The 6,722-nt window shown below is 44.1% G+C and overlaps 1 protein-coding gene across 6 annotated transcripts in view; it reads right to left on the reverse strand.

The window, feature by feature from the left end:
- Positions 1-3,677, reverse strand: part of LOC145361396 (electrogenic sodium bicarbonate cotransporter 4-like) — a 100,758-nt gene extending 97,081 nt beyond the window's left edge. For 3 of the 6 annotated variants that reach the window (XM_080217110.1, XM_080217109.1, XM_080217105.1), the window contains exon 1: positions 3,510-3,675. The gene's annotated coding sequence lies outside the window, so the exon portion shown is untranslated. Of the gene's footprint in view, positions 1-3,509 lie in introns of all 6 variants that reach the window. The other 3 variants (XM_080217104.1, XM_080217108.1, XM_080217111.1) reach the window with 3 other exon arrangements.
- Between the last annotated feature and the right edge of the window lie 3,045 nt (positions 3,678-6,722).

Below are 6,722 nucleotides of genomic sequence, written 5' to 3' on the forward strand. Positions count from 1 at the left end.
CAGCCCATCAAGGCTGCAGCTACCACAATCCCATCCAGGCCCTCTCCCCATAACCCCATGCATTTACCCTAGCTGGTCCCTCTGACACGAAGGGGCAATTTAGCAATCCACCTAACCCACACATCTTTGGACTGTGGGAGGTAACCGGAGCACCTGGAGGAAACCCACTCAGTCACAGGGAGATAGTGCAGACTCTGCACAGACAGTGACCCAAGCTGGGGATTGAACCCAGGTCCCTGGCGCTGTGAGGCAGCAGTGCTAACCACTGTGCCACCGTGCCTCATGGAGTGTATTTTGCCAGTCTCAAGCTGGTTCCTCACTAATATTGGCCAACAGTGCAAAACTACCATTTTGGTAAACTTGTGGCATAGTCGCTGAGGCACAGGAGAGGATTAAATGTGCTTAACCTGATAATGACTGATGGTGTTTTTAATAAGAAGTCTCACAACACCAGGTTAAAGTCCAACAGGTTTATTTGGAAGTAAACGGAACAGGGTGTGGTCAGGTGAGGAGAATATTTTACACACAGCAAGGTGTTGCATTCTGGAATGAGCCTGAAAGCAAGACACAAAAGTAACTGAAAAGAAGCAGGTCAATGGGGAGGACCAGGCGTTTGGGAATAATTGGATAAACATTTCCAAGAGCTGGCACGGCCATGATCAAATTAAATTTAACTATTAAACTTAGATATTTTAAATTTTATTTATCAGTGTCACAAGTAGGCTTACATTAACACTGTAATGAAGTTACTGTGAACATCCCCTAGTGGCCACACTCCACCGCCTGTTCGGGTTACACTGAGGGAGAATTTAGCACCTAACCAGCACGTCTTTCGGACTGTGGGAGGAAACTGGAGCACCCGGAGGAAACCCACGCGGAGACAGGGAGAACGTGCATTCTCCGCACAGTGACCCAAGCTGGGCATAGACAAAATGTTGTATGTTAAATATTATACAGTAGGCTAAATGAGCTAAATGTTCTCCAGTAACCAAATGAGAAAATGCTGGAAAATCTCAGCAGATCAGGCAGCATCTGTAAGGAGAGAAAAGAGCTGACGTTTCGCGTCTGGATGACCCTTTATCAAAGCTGTTTTCCAGTGTGATCCAATTCTGTGCTGAAAATGGATATGTGAAGTGATAACAGGGATTCTGAAAATATTATGGAGAAAAGAAAACACTCCCTGGACCTGAACATCTGGTGCCAGAGGCACACATGTGGAGACTTCTTACTGTGTCGACCCCACACACATCTGGAGACAACACTGCCTGTGAGAATCTGTGTCCGTCATGGCTGATGTGTCAGTTTCACAGAGAAGGGCAATATTTCTAAGCTAAGGGAGACCGTGCTGGTTCTCATACTGAGGCTTCCTCTAATTATTGATATCACAGTGATGTCCTTCAGGCTCGGCTGGACCTGCTTACATATGATTAGCACTGACAGGAGTGAAATCAATGCTGTCAAAGTAAGCACAGGCACAGCATTTGGAGCAAACACAATGTGTGAAGTGATTAATTTATGGTTGCATAGTAGAGTAATATTATGTAGGTAATATTTCATCATTTCATCACATTACACTCTAAGACCACAAGACACAGGAGCAGAATTAGGCCATTCATCCCATCGAGTCTACCCCACCATGGCTGATAAGTTTCTAAACCCCATTCCCCTTTTTTTGGCCTTTTCTCCATAACCTTTGATCCCCTTACCAATCAGAGATGTGCGGGTTAGGTGGATTGTCCGTACTAAATTGCCCCTTGGTGTTAGGGGAACTAACTCTGGTAAATGCATGGGGTTATGGGGGTAGGGCCTAGGTGGGATTGTGCTGGGTGCAGACTCAATGGGCCAAATGGCCTCCTTCTGTACTGTGTGTCCCATGATTCTATGATTCTAAGAACCTATCTATCTCTATCTTAAGTACACTCAATGTACAATGGCCTCCACAGCCTTCTGTGGAAATGATTTCCACAGATTCTGGCTGAAGAAATTCCTCCTCATCTTGGTTCTAAATTACACAGTAGAGTAATATAGAGGTGGTAGTTTATCATTTCATTACATTGCACAGGAGAGTAATATATTATATAGGTGATCATCCATCACTCCATTTTACCCCAAGTGTTAAAATAAATCCAATCTTTGCAACGTTCATGAAGAGTCTGTCTCCAGCAATGGTGTCGAAAAGCAAATCAGCTGAAAAGTTTGATCATGGAACAGAAAATGGATATTGTTGATGAAGTTTGCTGTGAGGATGAGTTCGCTCTTCCTGCTCTCCCAGTGGGAAGGTAAAATAATAGGAAGCAAAGAACAGGAGTGGGCCATTCAGCCACTTGAACCTGTTCCATTATTCAGTTGGATCAATGCTAACCTGTATCTCACGTGTATCTCAACTTGCCTCAATTCTGTAACCAAAATCTCAGGCCTCCCACCGAGAGAAAGGTTCTGCTGATAAAATGTAAAACTCTAGGTCTGTTATGTTGACTTTTAGCAATATTCTGACAATAATCTCACATAGTAAATAATAATTATGTTATATCACATATCTTGTAGTTATTGCACATCCTTCATTGATAGTAATGTTTTACTGAGATATGGACTGAGTCTTTAACACAGCCAGTTCACCATTCTAACATATCATAGGATCCCTACAGTGTAGAAGGAGGCCATTCGGCCCATCAAGTCTGCATCGATTGCCTGACAGCATCTTACCCAGGCCCAATATCCCCACTCAATCCCTACAACCACATGCATTTACTCCACTAATCCCCCTAACCTATACATTTTTGGACACTAAGAGGCAATTTAGCATGGCCCATCCACGTAACCTGCACATCTTTGGACTGTTGGGGGAAACCGGAGCACCCAGAGGAAACCCACATAGACACGGGGAGAATGAGCAAACTCCACACAGTCACCCAAGCCGGGAATCGAACCTGGGTTCTTGGTGACGTGCTGCTGACCAAATCATATAAATGATACAGACTAATAGCCATTACGAATAGATACTAACACAGTTAGTTACACTCTGGAATATGTACAATGAATTCCTCCCATCTACAATTTAAGATGCCGCTTAAGTGAAATTAATCCTGTCCAGAATTTAAGCAGAAGCAAATTCTTGGATACGAAAACTAAATCCCATTGTGTACTGATGAAATAAGATAATTGTTCATGGACAGAAGTTTACTCCATGCTCACTTTCATTACTAATCACATTCCTTTGATTCTTCTGCCTTCATTTCTTTTCTGTTGATTGAGTTCCTGCATTAATCAAAGGCAGTTCTCACATTTCTTCCAATAATACATTTCATTACAGTATTAATAGAAGGCAAGTGCAATGCATTCCTAGCCAAACTGCAAAGACATCCAAAGCTGGTAGGAAAGATTGCAAGCGTAAAACTCCTCTGTAATCTGTCTGCTCAGTCCCACAATTCAAAAATAATACTATCCACATTCATCTCATTCCTCCAACATGTTGAGCAAAAGCCTTCCCTTTTGGTATGTGGTAACCTTACCTTCAGATCTTTGCAGATACAGAAGCAGAGAGAGCGAGGAAGAGAGACAGTCTAAATGAAGCTCATTTAATGGTCCAGATTCCTACAGCATCCTTTCAGCAACTCAGATACCATGGACTCCCTTTCATCGAATGCTCTGTGCAGTGAGAGCCCAGAACCAATTCCGCAGTGATAATTGATTGACAGAACTGTGTCAGGAAGGATCAATCTGTGCCAGGCTTTGTAAAGGTCTGTCCATGTTTCAGATGGATCTGCTGGATCTACAGGCGTTAACAGGAAGGAAGGTCTTACATTTAAATAACAGCATTCACAAACTCATAATGTCCTCAAACCCTCTACAACTAATTAGATACTCTTGAAGAAACCGTTGTCATGCAGGAAATGTAGCAATCAATTTTATACACAGCAAGCTCCTGTAATGTGAGAATGACTGAATATTGTGACGTGGCTTGAATAATTTGGGGCATGGGCGATGCTGGTTTATCTGCATTTATTGCCCACTCCAAGATACACTTGGAGGGCAGTTGAGAGTCAACCACATTGCCGTGGCTCTGAAGTCACATGTAGGCCAGACCAGGTAAGGACGGCAGATTTCCTTCCCTAAAGGAAGTTAGTGAATCAGATGGGTTCTCCTGACAATGGTTTCATGGTCATCAGTAGATTCTTAATTCCAGATATTTTTTATTGAATTCAAATTCTACCATCTGCCATGGCGGGATTAGAACCCAGGGCCCCAGAACATTAACTGAGCTTCTGGATTAATGGTCTAGTGATAATACCACTCGGCCATCGCCTCCCTGACAATATTGAATAAGTGATAAAAAATGGCCAGGATGCTGGGGAGAAATCCCCTGCTCTTCTTTGATTCGTGTCACACATCCAGCTGAGATGGCTGATGTCTAACATTTCACCTGAAAGAAGACATCGATGACAGTGCAGCACTCCCTCAGGAATGTACTGGGTGTGCCTGCTCAGATTCTGTGTTCAAGTCCATCGAGTGGCACTTGAAATCCAGAACCTCTGATTCTGAGGCGAGACCTTCTGAACCATGGCTGATACATGGCAAAACCGATTTGTGAGCAGCATGGTGGGCACAGTGGTTAGCATTGCTGCCTCACAGCGCCAGGGAGCCAGGTTCAGTTCTCAGCGCGGGTCACTGTTGTGTGGAGTTTGCATGTTCTCCCCGTGTCTGCGTGGGTTTCCTCTGGGTGCTCCAGCTTCCTCCCATAATCCAAAGATGTGCGGGTTAGGTGGATTGGCCGTGCTGAAATGCCACTTAGTGTTGGGGATTAGCAGAGTAAATATATGGGGCTACAGGGATAAGGGGCTGGCTGGGGTTGTGTTCGGAGCAGTCTCAATGGGCCTAATGGCCTCCTTCTGCAGTATAGGGGTACAATGATTTGGGATTCCATAATACATGGCAAAAATAATTGCATCAACCATCGTTTGAATAAAGAATCATTAACTGGAAGAATTTGTGATTGCCAGTGGGTGAGAGGAAATTGCTCTTGTGATCTAGACATGGTCGCTGAAATTGTACCTCCAAGCTCCCTTCCAGTTATTGTTCTCAATCCATCCTTTATAGGTGTACCTTCAGTGCTGTCTGAACCCTGTGGCCGTGAATCATTTACTGCATCAATTTAGGCACCTGGTTTATTATAGCAAATCAAGGGAAAAATTGTGAAATGAGATTTCTCATCCATGTTTTTTGGATATTAACACCTGATTTGTCCTGAAGTAAAAAGGAATCTGGCCCCAACTTTATTCATTACCCCGTTTCCTCCTCCACTTCCCTCTACCAGTCACCAACTACTTCCCCTCTGACTCTCCCTCATCTCCTCCCACTCCTCCCTCCACCACCTCCTACGCGCCATCACCCCCATTCCTCCCCTTCCTTCCCAATCATCCATCTCCACACACACACACACACACACACACACACACACACACACACACACACACACACACACACACACACACACACACACACACACACACACGAGACCCATAACTTCACACCCAAGACAACTCCACACCCCTTCCAGCCCCACATATTCCTCATGAAAAGAGCCGATAATATTTTTTAACTGCCCAAATCTTTCCAAAAATGTGGAGTAAAATTGGTTAGGTAGGGGCAGGAGGAGAACACTGTATTCAGTGTTCAAATATCATTGCTAACAGTGTTTAACTGCTGCCTCAACATGCCAGAGATCAGGTTTGATTCCAGCGTTGGTCTGTGAGGAGTTTACATGTTCCTCCCATGTCTGCATGGGTTTCCTCGGGGTGCTTCGATTTCCTCCCGCCGTCCAAAAGACGTGCACTTTAGGTGGACTGGCCGTGCTAAATTCCCTCTTTGTGTCAGGAGGATTAGCAGGGTTAATATCTGTGGTTATGTCTCGGGCTTTGGGAGGGATTGTTGTTGGTGTAGACTCGATGGGCCGAATGGCCTCCTTGTGCACTGTACGGATCCTATGAACCCCCGAAAATTCCACTGCTGCTGTGTGGGTAAGCATTTCACCGGATTGGACTGAATGTGTCCTGTCTCCTCATTCATAACAAGCACAAGATGGCAGTAGAGCACTGAACTCCCTCACAGACCTGCTTATACCAATCAGGGGAAATTACAGATACAATTGTTATTAATATATCACCATTCTAATCAGATTGGCCAGAGTGTAATGTAATAAGGAAGTTATGAAATCTGTTTTCTTTGACTGAGCGCATCCATCGTGACAAACACCCTCAGTTCAGTTTTATCACTGGATGTTGGAGAATGATAAATGGACATTGGTGTTTGAATTGAGGAATGATTGGATCCCTGTACGTTTTTCTACCGCGCACAGAATTTAAGTGTAATGGGGTCATAGTTATAAATGAAGGGCAACAAAAGAAGCCATTAGACTGGTTCTTGTCAACAAATAGGATTGTGACTTATTAGTAACAAGTGGATTAAAAGTCTTCTGCCTAAAACTCTTGCTCTATCACTGAGAACTCTTGCAGTGCTTGCTGCGGATTCTTGCCTTTCAAAAGGACCTGGAACATGAACTCTGTTCTCGCCACAGATGCAACCTGATCTGCTAAGCATTTTCATGTCAGCATAATGCAAGTTCGCGCGGCCAACATTTCACAAATCCTGCATTTGCCATGAGCAGAAAGCTCAACCAGTTGGGAGAGATGGAGAAAGAGGAAAAGAAAGAGGGAGAGAGTTTAAAA

Source organism: Carcharhinus amblyrhynchos, chromosome 34 (genome assembly GCF_965287045.1).
Source record: "Carcharhinus amblyrhynchos chromosome 34, sCarAmb.v2.hapA, whole genome shotgun sequence".
NCBI classification, from domain to species: Eukaryota; Metazoa; Chordata; class Chondrichthyes; order Carcharhiniformes; family Carcharhinidae; genus Carcharhinus; species Carcharhinus amblyrhynchos.